Below are 27579 nucleotides of genomic sequence, written 5' to 3'. Positions count from 1 at the left end.
ACTTCATTTCGTTTTGGGTTGGCAGGGTAGGTGATGACATGTTTGACCCCTCTTTACAAAGCCCACTTTAAACAAAAATCTGACGCCTAACTACTTTTGGTTCCGAGCCGCAAGACGACGCTTAATTTGCCGCCTGTTATGCGGCGTCGCTGACGCTTACTTTGCCGCCAATTCTTGGCGTCACTGACGCTTGTTTTGCCGCCAATTATGCGGCGTCACCGACGCGTGTTTTCGCGCCAACAAAGTAGCGTCACTGACGCTTACTTTCCCGCCACTTCTTGGCGTCACTGACGCTTGTTTTGCCGCCAATTATGCGGTGTCACTGACGCGTGTTTTCCTCGACAACTAATCGACCGTTACGACGCTTGTTTTGCCGCCATTTGCAATTCTTGTTTATTTCACGACACAACAAAAAAAAAGTCGCAAAATTTACGGTTTAGTGGGACACTCCCAATGCCGCAACACTGGATTCACCTCTGGTGCGATTGTCCGTCCAGGTTCCCAAAAGATTCCACCGGTAACTTGTGGAGCGTCACCGACGCCGGCGTTTCCGCACTTAGTGTTTGTTTTACGCTAAATAAACCGAAATAGTATATTAAGTATAAAGAACGGTAATGACAATGTACGGATCGAAGACAATTGTTTGGAGGAGGAGCTTGCGACGACTCCAATATTGTCTGAGATCCGTACATTGTCATTAACGTTCGTCATGCTTATGAGATTTTTTGCGTGATTGAATATTTATTACAAAACTTTCCTAACTAGAATGCAATGCGATACGACGCCCTTCACATCGTGTTGCCACAATGTCGATTTTTGTATCGCGTTTCTAAGGCAATCTGCAAACAACTACCGCCATTGCAGTTTTTGTGCGCAAATATCGCCAGTTGTGTTGAAAAACAAGCAGTAAAATGAGTGATATTAGTGATTCCGAAAACGAAGTGGATATTGTAGAAGAAACTTTGAATGTGGGGTGCGTCACAAATAAAGAATTTTTGAAACTAACGACCTCAACGTGTAATTAAGAAGACAAGGAAAATGTGTGGTATGAAAATTTTGATAATACTAATGTCGCGGCAAGTTCGCTAATATTATTTCATTGCAGCGGCAAGGAATGCCGACCACAAGAGCCGTGTGAGTTTCCAGAAAGTGCTAGCATCTTGTCTTCAACTTCCGTCTACATAAATGAAGAATTTTCGAAACCAACGATCTCAATTTGTAATCAAGAAGACAAGGAAAATGCGGGGTATGAAAATTTTGACAATGCCAATGTCGCGGCAAGTTTGCTAATGCTATTTCATTGCAGCAGCAAGGAAAGCCGACTACAAGAGCCGTGTGAGTTTCCAGAAAGTGCTAACATCTTGTCTTCAACTTCTGTCTACATAAATGAAGAATTATTTTCGAAACCAACAACCTCAATGTGTACCTAATCAAGAAGACAAGGAAAATGCGGGGTATGAAAATTTTGACAATGCCAATGTCGCGGCAAGTTTGCTAATGCTATTTCATTGCAGCGCCAAGGAAAGCCGACTACAAGAGCTTTATGAGTTTCCAGAAAGTGCCCCCACATCTTGTCTTCAACTTCTGTCTACATAAAGATTATTATAATAATCGATTAATTTTGAATAAACTTTACTTACTATTATAAATTCTCTTAACATTATTGCGTCATTTCAAATTGCAGTCTTACTGCGTCCACTGGAAGGATTGGTGGTGTGTGCATGAACTACGTGGATAATGATCGGTAAAATAAATCCCTGCATAACTATGTGTCTGAGTTGCCAATTGATGGCGCTGTGCTATATACGAATCAAGGTTGGTAGAACTGACTAATTTCTATAATAGGTTGCCTCGTTGAAAATTGGGGGGCGGGGGGGAAAGTAACTCGTGACGCAAAATCAACCCAGAAATTTTGGGTGTTCGAATAGAACCCAAGGTTTATAAGCTCCGTGGAGTTTATTGGGTGGCTTTTTGGGCTTTATTCTAGCGAGGGAACATCTAATGCATGATCGACAGACTCTGTCGTAAAAATTTAGTACACTGTGACGTCACGAGTAACTTTTGCGGGGGAAAAAAATCAAACTATTGCTTTAAATGGCAACGAGGCAACCTATTATACAAATTAGTCAGTTCTACCAACCTTGATACGAATAATTTACAATGCACTAACATTATTGTGTCCTTTCGAAAACCGTACATTATTGTTTCCATGTATGGTTATGTTGAATGTTTGTTGCATCCGGGCGGTGTTGCCAAATTTTCCACTCATAGGAGAACTAGTCTGCTGTGCTTAATTTCAAATTAGACATATTCGATATAATGGCGATAGAAATCCATAGCTACTATTTATTTACTTACAACTATCCCTCCGCCACCCTGCGGCACGGCAATTTTGCCGGAGTACATACATTATTACGGATATTACTATCAAGTAATAGTGCAGTGCTTATTTATCAACATAATTACCGGCGTCTCGCCTTCGCATTTTGACTTTGTTGTGTATTATGTTCTGTGTCAATGTTAAGAAATTTCCTCACGATATGACATGAGTACAATGATATACTATTTTGAATTTCAACCACCAATTTGTTCTCTAAATCCAGAATTTTGAAATTTTTAAAAAGAGATTGCGGTACTATTCCCGTTGCTGAAATTAGAAGTGGTAAAATAGAAATTTTTTCTAAACTCCAAAGATTTCTCATAGCAACGGAGAGCTCTAAATATTTATTAATTTTTGTGTTATATGTCTGTGTTATATTGTGTGAATTTTTATTATATTTACTCATTTTATATTACGATTACATTGTGAAAACTTTAACTGGAATAAAATTCATAATTTGGACTTTTGCTAAAAATCCCGAAGCAAGTAAATTTTTGTTATTATGTGTCCACAATCTGGTCTCGGAGGTGTGCAACCACCCCTAACTCTTTTCAAATTTAAAGGTATATTAAGTGACACCTTGTTTGAAAGGCCACTCCGCCAGGAATACAATGCACTATTTGTTTCCTAATTTTTTTCAATTTCTACCTGCTTAAAAATGGAAACCAATTTTATAACTTGCATACTACGAGGGGAGTTTTTTATGTTATCTACCTTATCTTGAAAACAATATGATACTGCGACAATTTTCTTATATCAAGCTTTTATGACTTTTTACAGTGTTATCTCCAAGATTTGTTTCAATCCTGTTCATTTTGTCATTTTTATTTCTGTTTAAAGAAACAAAAATGAGTAGTTTAAAACTTCAACTCAAAAGCGTTATAAAATTTCTATTGAAAGAAGACTGTATCTCGAAGAATATACATGAGAGAATGGTGGCAGTGTATGAAGAAATTTGCCCGTCCTATTTCCAAGTCAAAAATAGTTCGAGCAGTTTAAATGGGGCAGGGATTCCATTCATGTTGACCCACAGCGTGAAAGACCTTTGGAAGCACAAACTCAGTAGATCATCAACAAAGTTGAGTAAAAATTTCAGTTATTGCCAGAGAAATAGAAATACCAGAAACAAGTGCATTTAAAATTCCACTTGAAGATTTGGAAATGAGCAAAGTGTCGGTCGGCATGATGGATTCCCAAGCTGCTCAGTCCCGAATAAAAACTGTGTAGACGACAAATCTGCGAGGAGAGTTTGACTGCTTTACCTCAAGATTAAGATTTCTTCCATTGAATTGGAGATGACAACACTGGGACCTTCCCACAGAACAAGATTCTATGCAATTGATTCATAAGATCTCTCCATTACCTAAGAAGGCGAGGACGCAAGTTTCTACGGGAAACGTGATGGCCACAGTTTTCTGGGACGTGGAGGCGATTCTTTATTAATTTTATTATTATTATTGAAAACTGTCAGATAAAAAATTAAAATTAACGTAAAAAATATACGAAACCCGACATAATGAGAAAAAATGTAAAGAAAAAAAAAACGAATATAAATTATAGCGGGACAAACGAAACTAACATTCAAAGACCTCAAATGCACCGTGGGCCTTCTTGATGTCAGAAGCTCGATACGCAAAAATGTCAACTTTATGCTCTATCTGCGAGTAGTTCTAAATGGCATGGAACAAAGGCGACTTTCTCAACAGATTGGTTGTTGGTCTTGGAACCACGAATATACCGACACTCCTCAGGCGAGGCCTCGGAATACGCAGCGACAACTTACCGAGCATATAGGGACAGTCGCCACGGTGATACAAAAATAAGGTCGAATTGAACGTTCTTCTGCGTGAGAGATTTTGCAAGTCAAGGCTCTGCTGCAGCTCATCATGAAGGCACCCCGTTCACGACGTATGACAAATACTTGAGAAAAATCAGTATAAATACAATCAACCTGACCCTCCTTGTCCACAATCTCACACAGGCACTGACTAATGACAGCAAGATTACTCACAGCTGAACGACCTTTCATAAAACGTTGCTGGTTATCGCTGATCATGTGAGACACGTGAGGGTAGATGAAAGAATGCAAGACGTGCTCAAAAATCGAGAAATTGCTGATAAGAGATATTGGTCGATAACTAGTAACATCCGAACGATTACCGCTCTTGAATTCAGGAGTAACATGGGACATTTTCCAAGCAACCGGATAAATGGACGACTTTAAAATCAGGTTAAAAATGTATGTCAAGGGCTTAGCCAACACGGCACCACAATCCTTGATCACGTAGATCATCGTAGACTTCAACCTGCGAATTGCGGAGAGCACGATGTTCTCATCCACCCCAAGGGCATTTAAGCAGTTGACATTCGTCCTGACACAAATGGGATCACTATTTCTACCGCTGTTGAGATTCGACGAAACGAAAGCCTGCACTAAGATGTCAGCAAAAGCGTCGACAATAGCTTGAGGATCGTTCACCATCCTGAACCATCCCTAACCACTACAGGTGAGAAGGACGTGATATTATTTTTTAAATTAAAAACTCCAAAATTTTTAGGGTCGTTCCCTCACATCTGATGAAATTTTCCCGAGATAAGCATTGTATGCATTCCTTGTCTGAATCTTAATGAGCTTTCGTAACGCAGAGAACTGATCATGGTCGTACTTGCATTTTGTTTTCTTGTATCTCACCCACAATTTGTGTTTCCTCCTAATAGTTGTTATAATCTGTCTGTCGTACCACAAAGGATAGTTCCCTAATGATTTTCGCTTTAAAGGCACATATCTCATGAATATATTGTCACCCCTGTGACGGTTCCCACGTTTAGACTATTCTCATATGTCATGACCTAATTTCCGTCTCCGACAAGCGTCAGAGAAAGCGGTTAGGCCTAGACCAAAACTACTATATAAACCCACAAGGGCTCACTCATAGACAAGTCAAGATTCAGTAATCAGTTGACGAGTGTCGTGTCCCACGAATGTCCAGACTGCCCACGAGTGTACTACCTGCCAAGCAAGCTGTTCTAATGGCATTTGCATTGTAAGTCTAATATTCAATATATTTATTTATCACTATTACTGTTGTTCGCCTGCCCCTGCTCAAGCTCACAATCCCCCTTGTCATAACCAATTTGAAAACCCCGACGAAAATCCTTTCGCCGGTTGTGACAATATCGCGCAACATGTTATCAAACAGCGAAACAGCAACATTTACGTCATCAACATCATTCAGAAAAGCGAAATTAGCTTCCGTCAGCTCTCTGCAGAGGCCAACAAAATTTGCCTCTTTGAAGTTAAAGACCATATCCTTATTTGAAAATTTGTGGGGTTTCTGCTTCAGATTATCGATGAAAACAGTAATATCCAGAGATGGATGATAGTGATCTGCAGACGTCAGCGCAAGGACTAACCTCAATTTTCAAATTACCGAAAACCAGATCAAGCATCCGAGCGCCCTTGTTTTTAACCAGATTGTACTGTTTCAGATCAAAGAAATCACTCAGATTTTTCAGAAGCCTGGCCCTGATATAGGAGTTCCTGACCTTTTCACAGAAGTCTGGTACATTAAAATCCCCCAATGATAACTTTCTTGGAGTCGTCCACAATACAGTGACATCAGAGTATCTACCAAAAAAAGCGAAATCGCCAAAACTACATTTAGGAGGAATAAATAGACTACTATAAAGTGAACACAAGAATTTACGGTTACGGAACTTTCTACGACCAGCAGATCAATCCACGCTAGGCACCTCATATTACCACAAACAGCCCTAGTAGCACATAAATATTTTTAAAATATGTAATTTTAAATGTATATTTAATATCTTTGTGACATCCGTTTTAATATTTATATACCATTCTTTTTAATATTTAAAATATATTTGAAGGAAATATTATTAATATATTTGAAGGAAATATTATTAATATATTTGAAGGAAATATTATCAATATATTTGAAAGAAATATTATCAATATATTTGAAGGAAACATTATCAGTATATTTAAACAAAATATTACAGGAATATTTTTAGTTAATATTAATATGATATCTGAGACATTATAGGTATGTACATACTACTTTATGGAAAAATGTATATTAATATTTAATCCTTCAACACATCTTCAGTGGAGGTGCTAACTAAAAAAAAATAATTAATTTAGCACATTAATTACAAGATAATCGCGACCATGCAATACCTCACTTATATTGGACATAAAAGACGTCATATTTAGCAACATGTACCTTTATGTTTAATTCAAAATGCGCTGTGATTAAACCTGAAAACAATGACTTTACTTAGAAAATTAATGACAAAACCATATTATGCTAAAAAGTACCTGGTAAACATTAAACACAAAAATCATTTGTGTGATGGATAATTTTAAAATTCGTAATATACTTTTTAACCTGGAAGGTAACTTAAATTCATTTCCTACTTCAAAAAGAAATTAATCCAACGATAAACGGTAAAAAAAATCAAAAGAAAATTCTTAAAACCTGAAAAGTTTCAATTCAAAAAATGTAAGAAAAACAAAATATTTCAATGGCACCTACCTGATTGAAAAACATCACTCACTAAATTTTAGTAACTGTCTTTTCCTTTGCTCAGCCTTGATTTAGCTGTAGCTAAAAACAAACCTATAAACCTCTTGATTTTTTCTTCTGTAACGCTCGGATGGCGTTTTCTAGTAGAGGCTGAAATAGATCATCATGAGATAGAAAATATGTATTTTTTGGACTACATACAAAAGACGGAATTATAAAGGAACTTTAAGTCTAAAAAAGAATGTTTGTGCTTCTTTCCTTGACCAGAATATGATGTAGCTAAATTTTTGTCAAATATTTTTTTCATTATTAAATAAACCGTTTTTTGTGGATCGTCTCCTCCCAATAAATAAAACATATTGACCTAAAGAAGCCATATAATCAATAATATAATTAAACATAATAAATCTGCAAAAACTTCGTACCAATTGTTTGAACTTGTTTTCATCATTTTGAATTGATATATTCAGCTCTTGCAATTGTTCGTCTGTTTTAGCAGGCAGATTGGTTATAAATGGATCAATTACTTCAGAAACGGTTTCAGACGATTTATGCAATAATATGTTTTCCATTGTGTTTAGTCGTTTTCCAATTTGTTGCAGTTCAAACACGACTCTTTCACCAAATAGGTCTTGATAACTCGAGGAACTGCGCGACGAAACAGTGAGTGTTGAAGCTGAGGATATATTTGAAACAGCTGACACATTTGGAGATTTAGATCTCTCAACTATAACAAAATTACAGAATAAATATATAATCAAAATAACCAAAGGACTGTTATCTAACCAACTTTTGACGAATTTGATAATTCAGGCACAAAAAATTGTTTGTCTAGTATAGGTTGTTCCTTAGATCCACCGGAATCGCCAATGTCAGTCTGACGGGTTTTTTTCTTCTTGGAAACATCATGTTCTTCTTCACAATCAGAATCTAAAAATCTTTTCGTTGGTTTCGTCACTCTCTTCCCAGTTAGTTCCCCTTCTTCACTTTCACTCTCTTCTAGATTTGTAGTGTACCGTCCCTGATCACACAAACTCTTTGCCTTTTGTAGGCTCTTTATGCCCCTTTTTTTAATGGTAGCTGCACACCACCTATAGTTCTCTTTAACATCTTTACAGTCATAAACATATTGTCTAAGCTTTGTTTCTGATAACCCACGTGGGTATTTATATAAATTCTTCTCTTCGTGTTTCCACACTGACGGCACATAATCAATAGCATCTTCATTTACCCACACTACTAGATCCCACATCCTGGAAATTGAACTGTAAGAAATAGAGTAATAGAGAGTTCCAATAAACTCTGATCATGGTGGTATACATATACCATCAATAGTAAAAAAATCATTAGAACTATAGGTTCAAATATAAACAAATTTGCATTTATTTTATAAATATCTTTTCGACTACCCTAATGTAACAATTCACATGCAACATAATAATTGTCACATTTAACAACAAAACATTTCGAAAGAATATCTCCTATATCTATAATTACATGATTCAAACTGAAGTTCGTAAACTTAAAAATTCCTAATGATGATGATGGAAGTGGATATTCATAAAAGTTCTCCAATTTATTAGACAAAGTTCCCATAACTGAAAAATCGTCTTTAAGAATTTCTAATACTTTTAAAATTGTATTTCCTTTAAGAAGAACATATGAGTCTCTCGCATTATTTGCGATTATTTCGTAATTAGAAAATTGAATTTTTTTTGAATTACACTGAACAGGTTTAGGAGATTGATCAATAAAATTAAAATCAATTTTTTCTGACATTCTGTTACAAATTTGTGCACAAGGTCGATTTGGACGCCTAATCATACTTTTTAAACTACCCAAAAAATTTTCGAAAATGAAGCAACTTAATTCGTCTAAAACTTCTTTATGGTATTTGACATCATCTGCTAAATGTATTAAACTATGTGTATTATATACACAAAAATCCGTACCGTAAAAGTTTTCACAGTTTTGTACAAAGTAAATTAGTAGTTCTTTAGCAGTATTAATAAAAGCCGTATCAATAAATTTTACCGTTGATAAAATCCGAATAGCACAGTGAAATAATAGAAAATGTTTGTAATAATTTTGAGACAACATCCCTTTTAGCACTATTGGTCCTAGATATAACACAATAAAACGAAATTCAGTGGCTTTATATCTATCTAACTCTATTAGTGGTCTTGGCTTTCGATTGAAGTCATTTGGAACATACTTTGCAGAATCAGCTATTCTATTTGACAACTGTAAGCGTAAATTAACACATAAACGTGCAGCATGTGTACCACCTCCTTTTATCCAATACACCATCATTTTTCGCATTATTCCTAAATAACATAGGTGCATAGCATCTAGAGAAACATTCATTATTAAGTCGAAGTTCTTTAATAGCACTAGAGGTGTTGTGGCTAAATGATGTGCTGGAAACATTTTAGATACAAAATTCTCATGTGTTCGGGCACATGAATCAGTTGATTCCAAATAAACAATCCGTCTATTAATATTTTGCCCCTTTGCATTGCAACGTTCACATGCATAATTACCAGTGTGCCCCTTAATGCATTTTAGAAATGCTCTAGCTGGGGCATCACATGAAAAAGTCTTAATTTTAACAGGAATAATATCACCATTATACTCAAAACCATTAGAAGTTAAATTATTTAATTCCTCAATAAATTGTTGTAAATACACAGCAACAGAAAATGGTTTAGAATCGCCAGAAAAAATTGCCACAGCAAAAGGGCTCACAACAACATTCTTAATATGAATTCGACAAGAAAGGGGCCAAAATTGTTTAGAAGAACTTTTAAAAATTGGTATACCATCAACATTAAAAGAAAGGTTAATTTCATGCTTTTCTAAAATTTTTTTCTTAAACTTTTCATGACCCATATATACATTCAATCTAGGAACAATTCCAAAATAAATAAACTCTCCAACTGTAGTACCACGAGCACTCTTCATCGATACTATTTCTTTGTTATTTCTATTGGTACCAAGAACTGTTCGAGCATCTTGATATATTTTTAAGTTGGGAAATATAATAGAAAGCCCTTTTAATAAGGCACTAAGTTGTGATAAATTTATGCCTGTGTCTAAAGCCCAAGTTCTTAAAAAAGTGATTAATTTATCATCTTGGCTTGTAACAGTTTCATCTTTACTATTATTATATTCTTTGGTAGTTGGAGGATCAGATAAATCTAAAATTTTTAGTTAAATTTAGGCGTTAAAATGGAGAAAATACGTATTATAAAACATTACACAATAGATTTTCCTGATTCTCTAAAGTTTCATTAACTAGAACTGATACTGATGCAGGATTAATGTTTGAGAGAGGCGTAGTGTCTACCGTGTGTACGGTCTCGTTATTACTATTGTCAGTACTATTGCTAAAAAATTCGAATTTGATTCGCAATTCGTAATTGAATGCTTGCCTTTACATGATTTTAAGTTTTTTCAAATGTCGGTATCGTTTGCAATTCAAGGAATAATTTCTTCCACTCATTCTTGATATTTACCTGTTCCTGTTACAACTATTGTAGAAACTCACTTGTCCAAAATAAACAGAAAAAATGCAAAACACAAGTTGCAAACTTAAAGGATAGATTATATTAATGTATTCTACCATGACCATGCGGATCTGTACCGTAACGTCTGGCCTGGCGACTGGCGTGTGCGATGTGCGTGCTGCTACTGCGTGTTGAGTTTTGTTTTGACCTTGGTTCTTGATTGGTTCGTTGGTCGTTAAAGGAAAAGCACGTTAAAAGTATCTAGCTAGTATGGGGCACATACGCACAAGTGAGAAGTGCCAGTACAAAAATCCAAAAAATAAAAATGTTCAAAACTTAATACCTAAATAAATTTATGTTGACGAAACGAAAAATAATATTTACTTATTGAATTCGTGCTTATTGTATGTTGTAAATTGAAATTCAATTCATTTACAAACAATTAAAATTGTACCTATCTTTATGTTCTACATAGGGATCAAAAATTTTTGATTCAGTGCCATTTTTTGAAAATTTTTAATTTGTCATCATATATGGTAAACGAGCAATGTACATACTCGTACAATATTAACTTCAAAATATTGCAGATTTATTTCTAAAATATTTGTTTTTTAATAATAAAAATTACATTAAAAAGTCATATTTTAAAAATATTACATTAAAAATATTATTAAATATTTGCAAAAGTATATTTAATAAATATTAGATATATCTTTTAAATATTTAAAAACTATATAATATTTTATAAATATTTCCTTCATATAATATAAATATTTTGTGTTACTAGGGAGAGGACAAGTCGATCTGTTTCGCACGAAACTTATTCCAAACGAGCAGCAGAACACCTCACAGAAGACTCTCCAGCCAAACAGCGATCAGAGCGAAACACGTTAAAGTGGAAAAAGTCGTACCCACATAAATATCAGCGACTTTAGAGTTGAGACGTCTAGTGTTTTGGTAGTAAACATTAACCATCTTGCGCTGAACTGTGAAAATACCATGCTCACTATTGAATGTTATATCATATCTGACCCACTAATACCCTGAGACAACTGTGATTGCTACTGGCCCCCATCGCAGGCGAATAAATCGTTCCTCAGCTTTTTTTGGGCCTGATTATAAGCCAAGCACTTGTTGACATTAAGGGCTGCATAACGCACATCGAGGCCCTCAGGCTTGGTCTTCAACGAAATGCAGTTGGACCACTTATGAAGGAATTCATCAATCTTACAATCTCTAATCATATGTTCAACCCAACACAGGGGGCAACAGGCCTTATTCTTTCAACTTTTTGATCCATGATGGAAGCCACTACAATTATGACAGCGAAGAACACTGACAAAAATCTTAATTGACTATATGCCTAAACGGATTACAATAACTGCGAATGTCTACAAAGATACAATTAAGAACTTGAAAGCGGATAAATACGAAAAAAGACCATACAATTATGGTCGAAAAACTCTGGTTTTGTACGACAACTGCAGGGTGCATAAAGCATAAATTGTTGAAGCACTTAATGGTGAATGCGAAATACAACATCCACTTTGCAGTCCCGACCACGTCCCCTGTGACTATTATTTCTTTCCAAAACTGAAAAAACACTTAAGAGGGCGTCGCTTTTTATCGAATGACGGCTTGGAAAACGCTGTGGAGTCATATTTTTCTGAATTAAAAAAAATATATATTTTCCGAAGGCATAGTCTTACTAGAAAAACTTTGGAATGAATGTGTCAGTGTTAATGGTTCTTATGTTGAAAAATAACTTTTGTTTGTCCTCTAACTCCTTGTTTTCATGGCTAGGTACAGCTTGCCCATTGTAGCTTGAGCTGTGAGGGATGCGCAAAGTTGAATAACGCGGTCCTGGAAGCAGCAAAGAAATGCGACAAAATTAGTGGAGGGGCTGTAAGACCACTGCGCATCCGGTTCTCACAGCTCAAGCTATAATGGGGAAGTTGTAGATAACATAAAACACTCCCCTCGTATTTAACGCAACTAATGTTTAAAATGGGGACCGTTTCTTTCTTGGCAAATTTGCAAATCGATAGTAACATGAATCCCTTATATTTTGTAATATTTTCGGTGTAATTTGGCCAACTAAATATCTAGTACGTTGCTTAAGGTCCTCAATATTGTTCGGTTTTGTTACATACACCTTATTCTTGAGATGTCGCCGCACTGAATTGTTAAAATTCGAAATCTACAACAGGTAAGTAAAAAAAATACTTTGAAGTATGTACAACTTTATTTTTGCTGGTGGAGAGCCTGTTAAGAAAGAATCCAACAGCATTTTAGACTTGAAATTATAAAAAGGAAAGGCAAAATTAAGGTGTGCAATTTGCAACGCACGAAAATCATAAAGCAAACATTTTTCTAGTAATATATAGCACAAAAAAGTAAAGGTATCAAATACAACATAAAATACATTTATTTGATATTAAACAGCAAAATATAACTTTTTCTGCTTAGTGTACTCATTTCGCACGAAAACTTTAATTTTTGTCCACTCCTTATCCTTCAATAATTCCGTATGTTGTGCTTTCAGTCGTTCGCATTCTTCCTTTTTAGGGGCTTTGCCAGCACGAATATGGTGCTTGAAAAAGTGCTTCGCTACTTTCTTTTGTTCAGTGGTCCAAGGAACCACGGTACGATTTTTGCCTTTTTTAGGGACGACAGGATCCGACGCGACAAGTTCTGTACTACTAGATGAAGCCGCTTTGCTACTGTCGGGTACAGTATCCTCGTCAATTGTAGCTTCAGCATCACTTTTGTCATTTTCCTCCACATGATTTAATAAGTTTTCTTCCAGATTAACGTCAATCTCGTCTAATGATTTTCCCTTAAACGTTTTTGTGCCACCTCTCTCCATCAATAAGAGCAATTTCGAAATTTTTGTCGTTTGATAAATTTCATCTGGAAGTCTATATGAATTCTTATGAACATTTGTTGTATGCCCCATAAATGTTGCTAGTTGTTCAACTTCCATTTCAGATAGATTGAATAGTTGTGATAAAGTAGCTAAGTGCTTCCTAAGGTGTGTAGAAGATATTGAAGATGGATTTTTTACTCCGCTGCTTTTTGCGTATTTAGTTAAGGTTTTGTAACCTATTATGTGTGACAATGAATCTGCTTTTCCAAAAAGATAAGGATTCTCTTTTGGAACAAAGTTGTGCCTCACATCAAGTAGTACTTTTATGTGATTCTGCATGTCTTTGCTAAAAAGTACAGGAACGTCTCGACCTCTTTTACCTCTGATGACAACTCTTTTCAGGTTCTTTAGCAGAATTTGTTCACTTGACGATACGGCTGTGTTGTACTCTTCATTTTCGGGCCTCTCCGATGCGCTTTGGTAAGTATGTAACAGCATCCTTTGCAGCTCACCCGAACGTTTCCTATTCAACAGGATAACCCTGCAGTACAGAGATTCCACTAGTTTATTATAGGCGCTAACATTGCTTGAACTGCTTGCACCTGTCAATTGTTTTGAAGCAGTTTCCGCTACCTCTATTAAGTGTTTCCTCAATAATTTTAAATCGCTTGCCAAAGGAATAACTGTAATTTTGTTCCACTTCTTCAAATTTAAATTACTTGCTGCCTGTGAGGAGATGTCAAATTTCCAATTTGTTTCAAACAAGTGAATCAGTGTTTTTAGGTCTGCCACAACTTTGACAGAAGAAACAGTTGAAAATACGCCGGTTTTCTTATATGCATACAATGTCACAACATCTTTTTCAGCATCGTATCTCCCCAGCTGCTTTGCGGCTTCCACAAAAACATCAAAATTATGCGGCTGTAGTGCTGATAGCATCGTTGTTATAGTTGGCTCAATTTTTCGGGCTTCCATTAACATTTTAGAAAGTTCCCTCATTTTCCGTGACATTACACTAACAAAGTGCTTTTCCCTGTGTGTATTCAGGTACCTTGTTCCAAACGCACATATTAAGCCATCCTTTTGGGCCTCCAGGCTGACTTTATCCGCGCGCATATGTGGAAATACCGTTTCTTTCAATCTTCTATCCACTTTTGAATTGTTAGAAAGTATGGATTGACCTGCAGCCTGTGCGCCACCTTTAGATATTCGACCAAGGCATTTTTTTCTATGCCGATACAAGAGCTTGGCTGAAAAGAAACCAAGGCAGTTATCACATGGCAAAAGAGATTCATTTGGTAAATCTGGCTGGCGTACAGGCTTGAAGCATTTTTTACCGCTTGCCAGAAAATTCCCTTTTCTCCTGAGATTGTTTCATAAATTTCTTCTTTCCTTGCTTTTAACAGGTTTAGAAAATATTCTTGCGACATCTAATTCCATACAGTGATTCCTTTTAATATGTCGCGCAAAATTCTGAACTTCCGCTTCACAAAAATAGCAAAAGTCTAATTTCCTCTTGTAAGGTTTCCACTTTGAAAGCTTCTGGCCCTTACTCCCCTGCTCCCCTTTTGGTTCAAACAATTCTTTTGCGTTATCTGTTTCGTTACATTTTACTGATGTTTGTGTCTCCTTAATCTGACTTGTTCCTTCCTCATTTAATTTTGGCGAAAGTTGAAATTTGATTTGCCGTAGAGAATCTCCTTTGCTAATTGTAGCGTTTTGATTCCTAACTCTCGTTCTTGTTACTAAGGGGGAATTGCGGAGGCTAACGTTTTCGTCACTCTGCAAATACAGAAAAACAATTCTTTACTTGCAAATGCAATTAGGAATGTGCAGTAATTTTTGTTTCATACAACACAGCTTTCAAAAGACTAAAATTTTACTTCACTTTCACACTTTCATTTACTTACTTCACTAGGCGAATATAACGAGTCACCTTCACTGGAATTATGAAACGGATCTGGTAATGAGTCATAACTTTCATCTGGAGAAATATGATTTTCCGGTTCCTAGAAAATTAGTTGGAATATTAATTCAAATTTTAATGTATGGACTCACAGCACCTTTGTGGATCCTGTAGAGGACACTGCGATTCGTGAGGGTATTATTACTCTAACGTCATGGATCACAATTTTTTGACCGCAGTTTTTTGAGATAGTTTCACTTTCGGGCTCATTAAGTTTCTGGCCTGTAGTAAGTGATGCTTACGAAGACAGAAATATGAATTAATTAGGTACTTTTTTGCGAAGAATTTTAAATATGACGAACATTGTTTGGGAATATTCCAGTTTCAGAATTAAGGAGAGTACACGAATCTTCCAGTTGCGTAGGAGTCGGCACTGGTGACATCGGTCTGTTGCAAAACCAGTTGATTTTCTTAGGAGTGTTCCAAAAGTTATTCATACTTGTCGTGGAAGTGACTGTCGGACTGTTGATAATGGTAGTTGGCACTGAATGAAAAGTAACATATTATTTTATAATAATCTATCATATCCCACCTTCACCCGGCGGCACGGCAATTTTGCCGGAGTACATACACTATTACGGATAATACTATCAAGTAATAGTGCAGTGCTTATCAACATAATTACCGGCGTCTCGCCTGCACATTTTGACTTTTTTGTGTTTTATGTTATGTGTCAATGTTAAGGAATTTCCTCACGATGTGACATGAGTATAATAATATACCTTTTTGAATTTCAACCACCAATGTGTTCTCTAAGTCCAAAATTTTTAAATTTTTAAAAATTGATTGCGGTACTATTCCCGTTGTTGAAATTATAAGTGGTAAAATCGAAATTTTTTTCTAAACACCAAAGATTTCTCATAGCAACGGAGAGTACTAAATATTTATTAATTTTTGTGTTATATGTCTGTGTTATATTGTGTGAATTTGGAACAGCTATATCTAAAAGATATGCTTGCTTTTGTTGTTTGTTTAAAATAATAATGTCTGGTCTGTTATGCTGAATAATATAATTAAAACATTTATTTTTTCCAAATTAATTTTTTTTTTCTCAAAAATTTCCTTATGTAAGGTAACAAGATTTTTATACTGCCATTTAGACAATTAGAAGACCTATCAGAATAAAAAAAAAATAGGGCGTTTCCATTCAAAAAAAAACTATCGATGACGTCATAACTCGAAAACAAATGACTGCTTGAAATTTTATTTCATATTAAAATATGTACTTTTATAAACTAAAATTGACTTGTCCAAAGATTTTTTGAAAACAATTTTGTTTAATTTTTAATAAATTTAATCCATACTTTTGCCACTCACTGTATAACTATGAATTAAAATCATTGTGAATTAATTAAATTTAAACACTAACTTTAACTAATAAGTAAACTTGACTCAATCTGCAAAAAACCACTTTGCACTTGCAACACCACTTTTATGGCATTAGTCATTTGAAATTACTTTAAAACTGCACTTATATGGAAAATATTCAATCCAAACTAAGAATTTCTGGTCCCTTTGTGCCTTTATTTGTTTCAAAAAATTTAAAAATTGCTGTTGCAAATGTCAAGTGGTTTTTTGCAACTTGAGTCAACTATATGCATAGGTCACGAGCAATAAATTTTGGTCGTCAAGGTCATTCTTTGATACAATGGAAAGTGCCCCATTGTGTAACGGACATAACCTCTAATAAATTCTATTTGTCTTGTCTTGTCAAGAACTTGTTAACTTTGTGGAAGTTCCCACTGGGTCGCCACCCTAGTTTCTGACACATTAGTCTCTACCAGTGAAATAATTTTTACTCTGTTAAAGTAGGATATTGGGACCATAATTTTGAATATATTTTTTCTAGATTGACGTTTTATTGATATTGAGCCTAATTAAACTGGAAAAATTTAATTTGTCACAGTAGGGATAAATTTCAATATGACCTTGACGACCAAGATTTAATGCTCGCGACTGTACCTGTAATTCCTTTAAAAATAATGAAAAAACGGTGTCGTAAATGGCAAGAGAATTTATGCAAACTGAGTCTATTTTAATTAAATCAAATTATTTTTTTCTTTGCAATATAAAAAATAGAATGTTGTTACACAGTCTAGGACTGGTTTACAAATCTATGAGGGGCGTGATGACCAACTCAATAGACCGGGACCAATGGCTTAATGTGACTTCCGAATCACGAGATAGAATATAGCCTTTTTTTTTTTTCGCCCTGGGTCGGAATCGAACCCGCGACCCTCGCGTCCCTGAGCCGAAACGGACTCCCTTAGGCTATATTCTGCCTATAAATAAAATAAATAATAAAGATAAATAAATAATAATAAATAAAATAAAATAAAGATTCGTTCTTATATGAAATTTTCAGGATAATATTATTCCATTTAAATAAATATTATCTAATATTAAGCAATTATCATTTAATTAAATTTAAATAATGATTTTAACTAATTGTCACATTGACGTTATTTCATAAATAAACAATGCTTTAAATGGTAACTTCTACAGCTTAAGATATATTTTACGTACCTGTTGCTGCCGTCTGTTTACACAATGCCACTAATTTAGTACCCCGCGACATATTTCACCTGCTCCGGCGACGTTGGTAATTAATAAATTAATAATAATATGATTGAATCTGCATGAAATTCGAGCGCGAAAACTAGAATCTAAAAATAGATTCGCTGCAGTGTTGCCGCTATAGGGACGCAATAATATCCGGAAAAAGTCTTGTAATATACGGCAGAGTATATTCACTCAGCGCCCCTATCGGCGGTTTGGTTCAACTAAATTACACAGTTTCCTACAAGTTCCGACACTGTTGCGTCCACTGAAATTTGTTAGATCTTGTTGTATCTTTATAATCCCTATAGATGGCTGTATGATTTTCACGGGAGTTATTGTCCAATTTGAACAGAATCCGGACGTAATGATATTTTTAAAGTGGGGGCAGGGGGGAGAGGAAAACACGTCTTGACTTTATCGCGTCCGTTATACGGACGCGATAAGGTATTGGACGCAATAATGTTCCCAAAAACGAAATGTACGGACGCAAAAATGTTAGAAGGCTGAAAATACCGTTCTAGAACACCAAAAATTATTTACCATCGAGTTTATCGTTAGCAACGAGTAAACAGAGCTTACCATCTTGGAAACAGACGTGGTAAACAACCAAATAGAGTACAATCGCGCAAAAATAAACGGGCGTAAAGTGATCCGTGGGCCATAATGAGGCGTTTATGTCAAGAAAATTTGTGCATAATTATCAAATTATAATACACTCACCGGCACAAAAAACGGCTCATTATGATTTCTTTAATAAATGATCTTGAAATTACATATGTGCTTATTTTTCTTTATTATAGTTAAATTGGGATATTTTCAATGATCGGGAGTAGTCACCATGGCAACCGTATTGTTTTCTTTAAATAAATAATTAGAAAATTTGCGTTTTTCCACGTTGTGTTTTTGTCGGTTGATTTACTTGTTAAAAGATTTAATGTGACAATACGAGATACTAACTCAAAATGCTGTTCAAATTTTGGCAATTTTTCATAACATAAATTTTTTTCTGGAAAATTACTTTAATTTTTTTTTTATTAAAATTTTATTTGCTGTGTTTAATGTTTTATTTGTCGGATATTCTTTGACAAAGAATAACTTAAATAACACTTATCAATACAACATGATATCAAAAAAAAAATCTAAGACAATGAATTACTTAATTATATTAATAAAATTCAAAGTGAGTCGTTTTTTGTGCCGGTCAGTGTATAATCGTGCATAAAGATTTATTTACACTTTATGTGAATGTCAAGATAGTGACGGCTAAAATTTTTTGGCCGCCATAGTACTGCAAATCCAAGAATGAAATTATAATTTTTTTCTAACACTAATATCTTATACTGTTTCCATGGTGCATTTGAGCTCACACCTTATGTTTCCCATAAAATACGCTTGTCTCTATAAGACACGTCGTCAATAGCAACGTATCTTATAGAGTCATAAAATACGCTCACACATATTATTGAAGTAACATTTTATTCATCATTTTTACAGTAATTATCACAAAAGTGAAAAGTACAATTATTGAATTGGAATTGCCATATTAGCTTCGTGCTCTTGTTCCTAACATCTTCTTCTTTAACTTCTGCTGTTTCATCCAATGCAAGTGCCCGGCCATCGAAAATGGCAATCTTTACATTTTCTTCAAATGATTCTTGCCGTAGTGTGAATTAACTTTTAATGAAGTTCTACACGCTTACCCCATATCAAGAAAAGCCAAAATGACATCTTCCGTTACCTCCGTGATGCTTTTTTTTATTGTTCCGGCCTTGAAACGAAACATACACCTTTTCGTATGCACTTTTAGACTTCATTGGTAACAAATTGCCCCTTTTTTCTTATTTCTTCTGGAACGTTTTGGCACATTTCAACGCTGAAAATTGTTTTTTTCCAAATTTGTTGATATTATAACCATAGTACCCACGGCAACCTCCGCATTTTGTGTATTGTGACGCGCCTCGAATAATTTCTGAATTTATTAAAATTTCTGATAAGATGTTAGTGTTAGAAAAAATCTTGAAGACAACACGTGTTTTATAGTTTAAAAATCTCGATCTATTAAATCCTCGCTCCCTGCGGTCGCTCTGATTTAAACTACGATCTCGATTTTTAAATCGTCTATAAAACCCTTGTCTTAATAGCTATAATACTATTCTAGAAATAGGTTTACAACTAACGGAATTTAATAAAATTTTTGTTATTAAAGGTAGTTTTAAACTGTGACACTCTTTGACACTACACTTTGACAATTTCACTGAATTCATTAGATACATTTGTTTGTGAGGTTATGATTATTTAGTGACATTCCCCCCTAAAGTGGCGCCGTGGAGATCACAAGCACTAAAGCTTCGCAGGCAGATGTCTAGTGAAATATGTCAACGATCAAGACGGCGGTGGGTATAACAATGTAACTTTTTGACAAGGCTCCGTTTCTATATCAGAAAATTTTCGTCCTTAACCATGGGTGGATATACACTTTGATGACTAATTTATTCCAAATTCTAGATTAATTTGTTTAATGCTTTTTCGTAAAAATGTTATAGAGAAAAGTTTCATGAATTGGCGAGTTCTTTCTCCGGTTAAAATTAACACACGTATTTCAGATACACCCTGTATGTATTAGATATAACTTGAAATGACAGACAAAGTCTTTAACAGTAATTTAATTGTTATTGATATTTGACAAGTGTGTCTTATTACTATCGTATAGATTAAATTTCATAGTGGAGTTATTTCCACTAATACTGAAGTTTCCAGACCATGTTAAATCACTTGTATTTGCAATTGTATACTCTGTAGAAGTAGATGGCTTGAATTGGTTAAGTGGAAACCTTCTTTTTGATATTTTGATCTTATTACTAATTGAGTAGCTCTCTGCAATTTGTGTTGATTTCCATCCCCTTGCACGTTTCAACGTTAAAGTATCGCCACCAGCATCAACAACTATCGTTGCTTCAGTCCGTCTAAATGGGTGGTAGAAGGTGTTCACTCATCACCCGAGATCACATTGCGGCAGGTGGTTGGCCGAGATCGTGAGTGGACACTCCACCCAAACCTCCCCGTGGTGCTACCGGGTCTACGGTCGGTCGTATCAGACTTTATGGGCAAATCGGGCGGTTCAGAAGGAGCTTTATCTACTCCGCTCATCGGATGGTATCCCCGAAAGGTGAACAGGGGTGGGTGGCCCTCAGGTCACCCGCTTTTAAACTAGGGGAGCAGACAGCTCCCCGAAGTAGTGACCAGGCAACGTGCGCGGACTTGAGAAGGAATTGACGGGATTTTCGATAGCTCGTGGCAGGAGCCGAGAGTGGGCCTTCGGGCGAACTGTGCCGTCCCCGTAAGGTGGACGGGGTGCTTGTCTTTGGGCCACTAAGATTAGGGGAGCAGACAGCTCCCCGAAGTTGACGATCATGCTGGGTTGAGGACTTTGAGAGGTTTATGAGCGGATTACGTGAGGGTCTCCCGCGGGGGATCGATGCGCGGGATACACTGCAAGGGTCCCCTTCTCGGGGACCGATGCGCGGTGTAACATCTTTCTTGCCTTCGGGCAAGAAGGCAACGGGGGAGACTGCGGTCTTCTGCCCCCATGTGCGGTCCAGGGTAAATGGCAGACCACAATCTGTTTACCGATAAAGCGTTCCGGCAGACTACCCAATCCCACCCTCCCGTGGGTAACGGGCGTCGCGGTTCGCATTTAGGTATGTGTGGGACTAAGGGGGGAGGGAAGCCCATTGACCTAGCCGGTGCCCTCCCACGGGAACGGACTCTTAATGACAACGTGTAAACGCTAACCGGTAGGTAGCATCTTCAAGGACCTAAAACTTCAGGATATACAGGTCGGGCCAGTGCCCAAGATATTCATTCAGTCCGTCTAAATAAGTGACCGGTATACAATGCAGGTTCTTGTAATCCTAAATATTCAGCAATTTTTTTAGGTATTGTGCCAACAGTATGCTGACCTGCATTTAGGGCGACACATTTTTCATTCCGGTACATGAAGAACAACCCCAGTCCTTACTTTTTTGACAACAATATACTTGTCCAAGTACTCCACGTCATTTAAAGTGGGGGATTGCAGCTCATCGCACCGACAACAACCAAAACACCAAAAATGGTAATGACTTTGGCAAACAACTACTTCTCGTCAGGAGTTTCAAGTATAAATTTTTCCACTTGCTCCTTGGTCAGAACTTTAGCCTTCTTGGGAACATAGCGTTCATTTCGTCTTTTCAAAAACGCAACCACTTTATGAAAGAGGAGGGAGGGACTGTAATACCAAGGCGGTCTAAAGTTACAGGCCAGGACACTGGCTACGTTGCCACATTCTCTGGTAGTCCATTCCATGACCTACGATGTTCCTAAAATTTTGAAACCAATTCGACATTTAAAATAAATTTTGACAAGTCCTTGGTCAAATTCGTCAAACTGAATTAAAAGCGCCTTTTAAGTGTTGCGTACCAAATTGCAACTCAAATTATGCGTCTTCTTCTTCAAATTACGTAGGTACCTGTATTTAAGTTTCCATCAAATGAGGAAACAAAGCCAATTTGGAAAGAAATTTTAATAATCGAAAAGTGAAGAAATCGCAAAAGCAGCCATGCTTGTGCTAAATATTTTAGGGGAACAGATATACGAGTAAATGGGGACAAAATGAAGCGACTTCTACCAAACGCGGTGCAAATAACTTCTAATTACGAAGAAATTTCATTTTGGGAAGAAATGATCAAAATTAGTAATGACCACACAATCACTGCGGAAAATCTTTTGGCTTTAAAAAGGAACATTGAAATGAGACTGGGAAGCAAGTTACAAGAAATGGGGTGGGATTTAAACAATGGGGAGAACAAAATTGTTATATTTAAGTTGGAAATGCCCACCTCGCGTTAGTTTATAACCAAACAGTTTCAATAGCCCGGAACACAGCAGAACATCTGAAATATTATCAGTAATGAGCACCGTTATTTTTCTGTCCCTAAGGTGGATTTAAACTGTATATTACAATGCAATAATGCATTTTTGAACTGTCGCAAAATTAGATCACTCATATTTGACAAATGCAAATTCAATGACAGGTTTAGTGGATTTCGAATTTTTTCACCAAATGTTGGTGAAGCAATGTTGCCAGACTGTGGTAGGCCATTCCATAGCACACTGTCTTTGGTCAGTGTCATGGCCTGGTAAATGAAGATCGCCTTGGTAATACACGTTCGTATACTTATGTAACTATTGGGTGATTAAAAATGATTGTGGCCAAGTATGGCAACTATGTAGGAAAATGTATGTGGCAACTGTGTAGGTAGGGTAGAGTTGATATTTCTTTGACAGTTCATAGTCGCGCAATTTTGAAAACTGTCAAATCAATGTGTAATGATATCAAAAAAATCAAATGCACGCTTATGAAATGTCATACAAATGACAACTCTACCTCATTCACACAGTTGCCACATAAATTTTCGTACATAGTTGCCATACTTGGCCACAATCATTTTGAATCACCCAATATGTATATTGTCCAACTAAATTAACTGGGGAACATATGTCACTGTTGATTGGGTCGCTGGGCTTCCGGTGCTGGGTTGCGAGTGGACAGTTCCGTGCCCGCCCGGGGCAGCCTCCAGCCAGAGTCGGTGTCGGGGCTGAGTGAGCAACCGGCGTCTCTACTTCTCGCCCCCGGTGCTGGTGCTCCAGATAGCGAGGCCTGCGCGCCACAAAATGGCGTAGTTGTTTCGTTCGGGGAAATAAGGCGTTTCTACTTATAGTTTCGGTACTGGTGACTCCCTTAATCCGCTCAACGGCGATATGCTTTTCGAGTGTCCCCGGGTCGATCCGCAAGACGACGGTGACGCAAACCTTTTTCCGGATAAGTCATGGTTATCCTGGGTCACTAGTTCGCGTCGGGTCTACTGTTTATGTTCGATCTCTCGACGGTGTTCGAATGAGCGCTCCCGCTCCCCCCAATCCAACTCGTCATTAGCCCCTGCGACCGTTGTACGTTGGTTCTAATGCGGCGATGCATTAGACCTCGTAACACTAGCCATCGATTTGGAAAATTTTCATTCTGGTGTCTACAATATGGTGAAAATGGGGGGGGGGATCTTGTTGGAACCACAGAACTCTTCTTATATCTAAATCAATTTCTTCCAACAATGGACCTAATTGTGTTTTCTAAAAAATGTAAATATACACGCACCGCCAGAAAAAGCGGAACACTATTATTTGTCCGTATTTGTATCTGTAATAATTAGTAGCATTTGTTGTAAGAAAAGCAATAAAAATTAATATTTGTTGCTTTTTGAACGTGAGACATAAATGGTAGCAAAGAAAAAACGTCATTTGAAGTGAAAAAACATTTTTTTAGAAAAAAGAACCAAATCAATACATTTATTCAAAAATAAGTCAACAAAACAAGAACGAACAAAAAATTATCATTTTTCAGCAGCGGGTATTTCCTCCTCTAGCTCTGATCACCGCTTCCATCCTTCTCGGCATGCTTTCAAACAGATTTTGAACGTAGTCCTGAGGAATACGTTCCTATTCTTCCAAGAGCGCTATTCGTAGGTCATTCAGATTATCTGGTACAACGGGGCGACTCCTAATTTATCTTTCCAACTTGTCCCACACATGTTCAATTGAGTTTAAGTCTGGACTACATGCAGGCCAGTCCATTCGATAAATTCCAACCGTATCAAGATAAAGAGATACACAATGTACTATGTGCAGACGAGCATTATCGTGCATAAACACAAAGTCTTCGCCGATAAATGGTCCATAAGGCACAACAAGTGGTTCCAGAATTTCGCGGATATATCGGTGTGCATTGAGAAATCCATTTTCTACGAGCACTAGATCTGTGTGGGCTTCAAAAGAAATTCCACCCCAGAGCATGATAGACCCGCCATGGAAAGGCTCTCTTGTGGAGAATATACATGAAGCAAAACGTTTTCCTGGCCTTCACCATACCCTCTCACGCCCATCTGGAGATCGTACACAAAATCTCGACTCATCTGAGAAAAGAACGCGATGCCAATGATTAACGGTCCAGTCTTGGTACTGCCGTGCAAATTCTAAACGGAGTCTACGATGGTTTTGGGCCTTTTGCTGGTCTATAGGATCCCAAATTACCTTCCGCAAGACGACGTCTAACTGTTCTTTCACTTACGTGTACTTGCCGTACCTCCTGCAGCCGATTTCGAATCATAACAGCCGTCATTTGACGATCTCTCAAAATATTGGACACTAAAAATCTATCGTCGCGGTGTGTGCTTGCTTTTTTTTTCGACCAAATCCAGGTCTTCTGGTGTACTGACCAGTCTCGTGAAACCTTCTAACAGCTCTGTGAACAGTAGTAACAGGAGCCCCAATAGCATTAGCTGCATAACGAATGCTACGACCATCTTCAATCAAAGCTAATGCTCAGGCAATATCTACACTAACTAGAGGCATTCTTTTACGTTCTGTACTTAAATTAAACGTTAACAACAATAAAAAATGACAATAGTTATAAAATCTACCCAGGATTCTTGATTATAAAAATTGTAAATTTAAGAAAGGGAACATTTTTTGTGCAGAAAATTTCTTTTTATGCGAAATTTCTAATAAAATAGCCTATGCTAATGTTCAAGGTTATGTTTGCTATCATCGCATCCTGTCCAAAATACATCAAAATAGGTATTATGAGAATAAACTTGTTGTTTAATTAGTGTTCCGCTTTTTTTGCCGGTGAGTGTATTTCTCCTTTTAAATTCCCATCAAAGAAATAAGGACCGATGATGGGGTTATTTATTATTCCACACCAAATATTAACAGAAAATACAGGGTGATTCATCTTTTACCGCCGGTGGCAAAATGACCCTTAACCCTTCAACGGCGGAATTAAATTTTTTCCTTAAATGCAAAAAAAAAAATTATTATTAATTTGTGTACTATTAACTTTTACAAACATAAATATTACAAAAAACAATTTTCAATTACAAAAAAAACTGTGTTACCATATGGTAACGCTAGCAAAAAGCGAAGTACAAAATTGCATTTTACTTGTGATATGTATATACAATTGCACTCTGACATAATACCACGTTGCACTTGCTGCACATTTTGCGGATACAAGAAATCCATCCTTCCCCTCCACAACGTTATCTTTTTTGCCTTCTGTTTTCACCAGCAGATAGTCTCGTCCGGCGTACCTTATGTCATCCGAAACTCTGTTGAGAGTGACACTTGATTTGGACGTTGAAGGCCGTCCAGCAGATTTTGGTTGAGTCTTGTTTCTCGCTAGATAAGTCTCGTCCAAATTCCAGCTGACTAAGTTTTGGTTTGACTTTACGAGCAATAAGCCAGGCTTTTACAACAGCAACGTCGATCAGCCATGTAAAGATTGCCCACCATCATTTCTTTCGTCTAACACAAATTGGGTACTTAGACACGTTCTGATCAAGCAGATCAGTGCTTCCCATGCAGCGATTATATTCGGAAATCATAGAAGATCTTTGAACTTGAACCACTTTTTTATCAGTCTTGGGAGTAACGTTGAACATTTGCAATTGCTGCAATTCCATGGCATGTTGATGCTGCACTGACGATGTTGTTATCCATCCATGAGGCCATCCTCTTTGCTGATATGTGAATCAAATTACCCTCTTACTTTGCGTTTCATATATTTCTTGTGAGGTAATGGACAGTTTTTGGGAATGTGGTTCTCCCTTATAGTACCAGTGGCACCATATCCTCCTTCTTTGAGGTGATATTGAATCCCGTAAATAAAATGAGAACATTTTTAGAAGATGGAATAAGATCTCGTGTCATTCACGTTGTTCCGTCAGTTCCTGGCCTCGAAAAATCAAAGTTCTGAATAATAGCAGCCCCGTCTTCATTCTTCTTCATCCTCTTCAGAATTATCATCCATATGATGCATATTAGCTGTTCATATTTCAGCACTCGCCTGAAGTTGCGGTCCGCTGAGATTATCTAGCAAACTAGGACCATCCTTATCAGCAGAGTCGTCATCCGTTAGTACATTTGAATCAGGCGGCTCAATAAAAATTTGCTCTGTGTCACTGTAAGCAATTTCTAAAGTCTATGCAATGTGATACCTCTTCTAAAAATAAATAAGCCACCGATATAAAAGACACCCTATTTTTGTAATTTTGTGTCATGCAAACCGCTAACGTTACCATATGGTAACACCAACAAAAATGTTACATCCCCCACTTGACAAATTATTCTTTCACAATTGGTCATGCACATATTGATATAGCTAATATTTGAGATGGCAATAGGTAACATGCAATTTACAAAAAGACAAAAAAACATTACGAAAATGTAGTCACTTTAGATGAAGGTCCATTATTTACGACCACAAAATGTAGTCTGTTTTGCGAGTAGATATCAATAACCCTAATTATCAAAAACCCACCAATCTTTTTATAACTACTAACAAATCACAGTTTTAGCTTGTAATTAACATAACCTAACAGAAAATTTGGCGTAAAATATGGTAGATGACGCAGTTTTGGACAGTGATTGCAGGCGTTACCATATGGTAACACCAGCCGCTGAAGGGTTAAGGATTGAGAAAAATTTACTTTCAGCTGGTATAATTTATTTCAAAAAAAGTTTTTTTTATGAGCAGATATTTATAAAAAACTGTTTAAAAAAAAATTGTCATGTTTAAATTTTTGCATCAGAATGTGGCTAATGGCGTATAAAATCAATATCTGCAATCCGTTTCGAAAAATGTTTGATAT

The 27579-nt window shown here is 36.6% G+C and overlaps 4 long non-coding RNA genes across 9 annotated transcripts; 1 reads left to right on the top strand and 3 right to left on the bottom strand.

Annotated features, from left to right (window-relative positions):
* The first annotated feature begins 624 nt into the window (after positions 1–624).
* Positions 625–1616, top strand: LOC138127137 (uncharacterized). Of its 3 annotated transcripts, none has more exons than XR_011158110.1 (3): positions 625–1045; positions 1106–1454; positions 1515–1616. It is a non-coding gene; the product is annotated as an uncharacterized lncRNA (long non-coding RNA). The 3 variants fall into 3 exon arrangements; XR_011158112.1 differs by having other exon boundaries at positions 649–1246; positions 1307–1454; XR_011158111.1 differs by having other exon boundaries at positions 671–1246; positions 1310–1454.
* Positions 1617–6358: 4742 nt separating this feature from the next.
* On the bottom strand, positions 6359–10674 carry LOC138125849 (uncharacterized). Of its 3 annotated transcripts, none has more exons than XR_011157538.1 (8): positions 10449–10674; positions 7717–8195; positions 7356–7657; positions 7132–7294; positions 6940–7080; positions 6723–6882; positions 6582–6675; positions 6359–6522 (listed from the first exon to the last, which is right to left on the bottom strand). It is a non-coding gene; the product is annotated as an uncharacterized lncRNA (long non-coding RNA). The 3 variants fall into 3 exon arrangements; XR_011157537.1 differs by having other exon boundaries at positions 6582–6662; positions 7717–8183; positions 10449–10672; XR_011157536.1 differs by having other exon boundaries at positions 6582–6662; positions 10449–10669.
* A 3450-nt stretch (positions 10675–14124) lies between these two features.
* LOC138125850 (uncharacterized) lies at positions 14125–18448 on the bottom strand. Of its 2 annotated transcripts, none has more exons than XR_011157539.1 (4): positions 17801–18448; positions 15372–15758; positions 15219–15317; positions 14125–15090 (listed from the first exon to the last, which is right to left on the bottom strand). It is a non-coding gene; the product is annotated as an uncharacterized lncRNA (long non-coding RNA). The 2 variants fall into 2 exon arrangements; XR_011157540.1 differs by having other exon boundaries at positions 15245–15317.
* An 847-nt stretch (positions 18449–19295) lies between these two features.
* LOC138126512 (uncharacterized) lies at positions 19296–19959 on the bottom strand. The gene is made up of 2 exons (XR_011157861.1): positions 19537–19959; positions 19296–19478 (listed from the first exon to the last, which is right to left on the bottom strand). It is a non-coding gene; the product is annotated as an uncharacterized lncRNA (long non-coding RNA).
* Between the last annotated feature and the right edge of the window lie 7620 nt (positions 19960–27579).

The sequence above is a fragment of the Tenebrio molitor genome, chromosome 3 (assembly GCF_963966145.1).
Source record: "Tenebrio molitor chromosome 3, icTenMoli1.1, whole genome shotgun sequence".
Taxonomy (NCBI): domain Eukaryota; kingdom Metazoa; phylum Arthropoda; class Insecta; order Coleoptera; family Tenebrionidae; genus Tenebrio; species Tenebrio molitor.
This window is presented reverse-complemented; position numbering and strand designations above follow the sequence as displayed.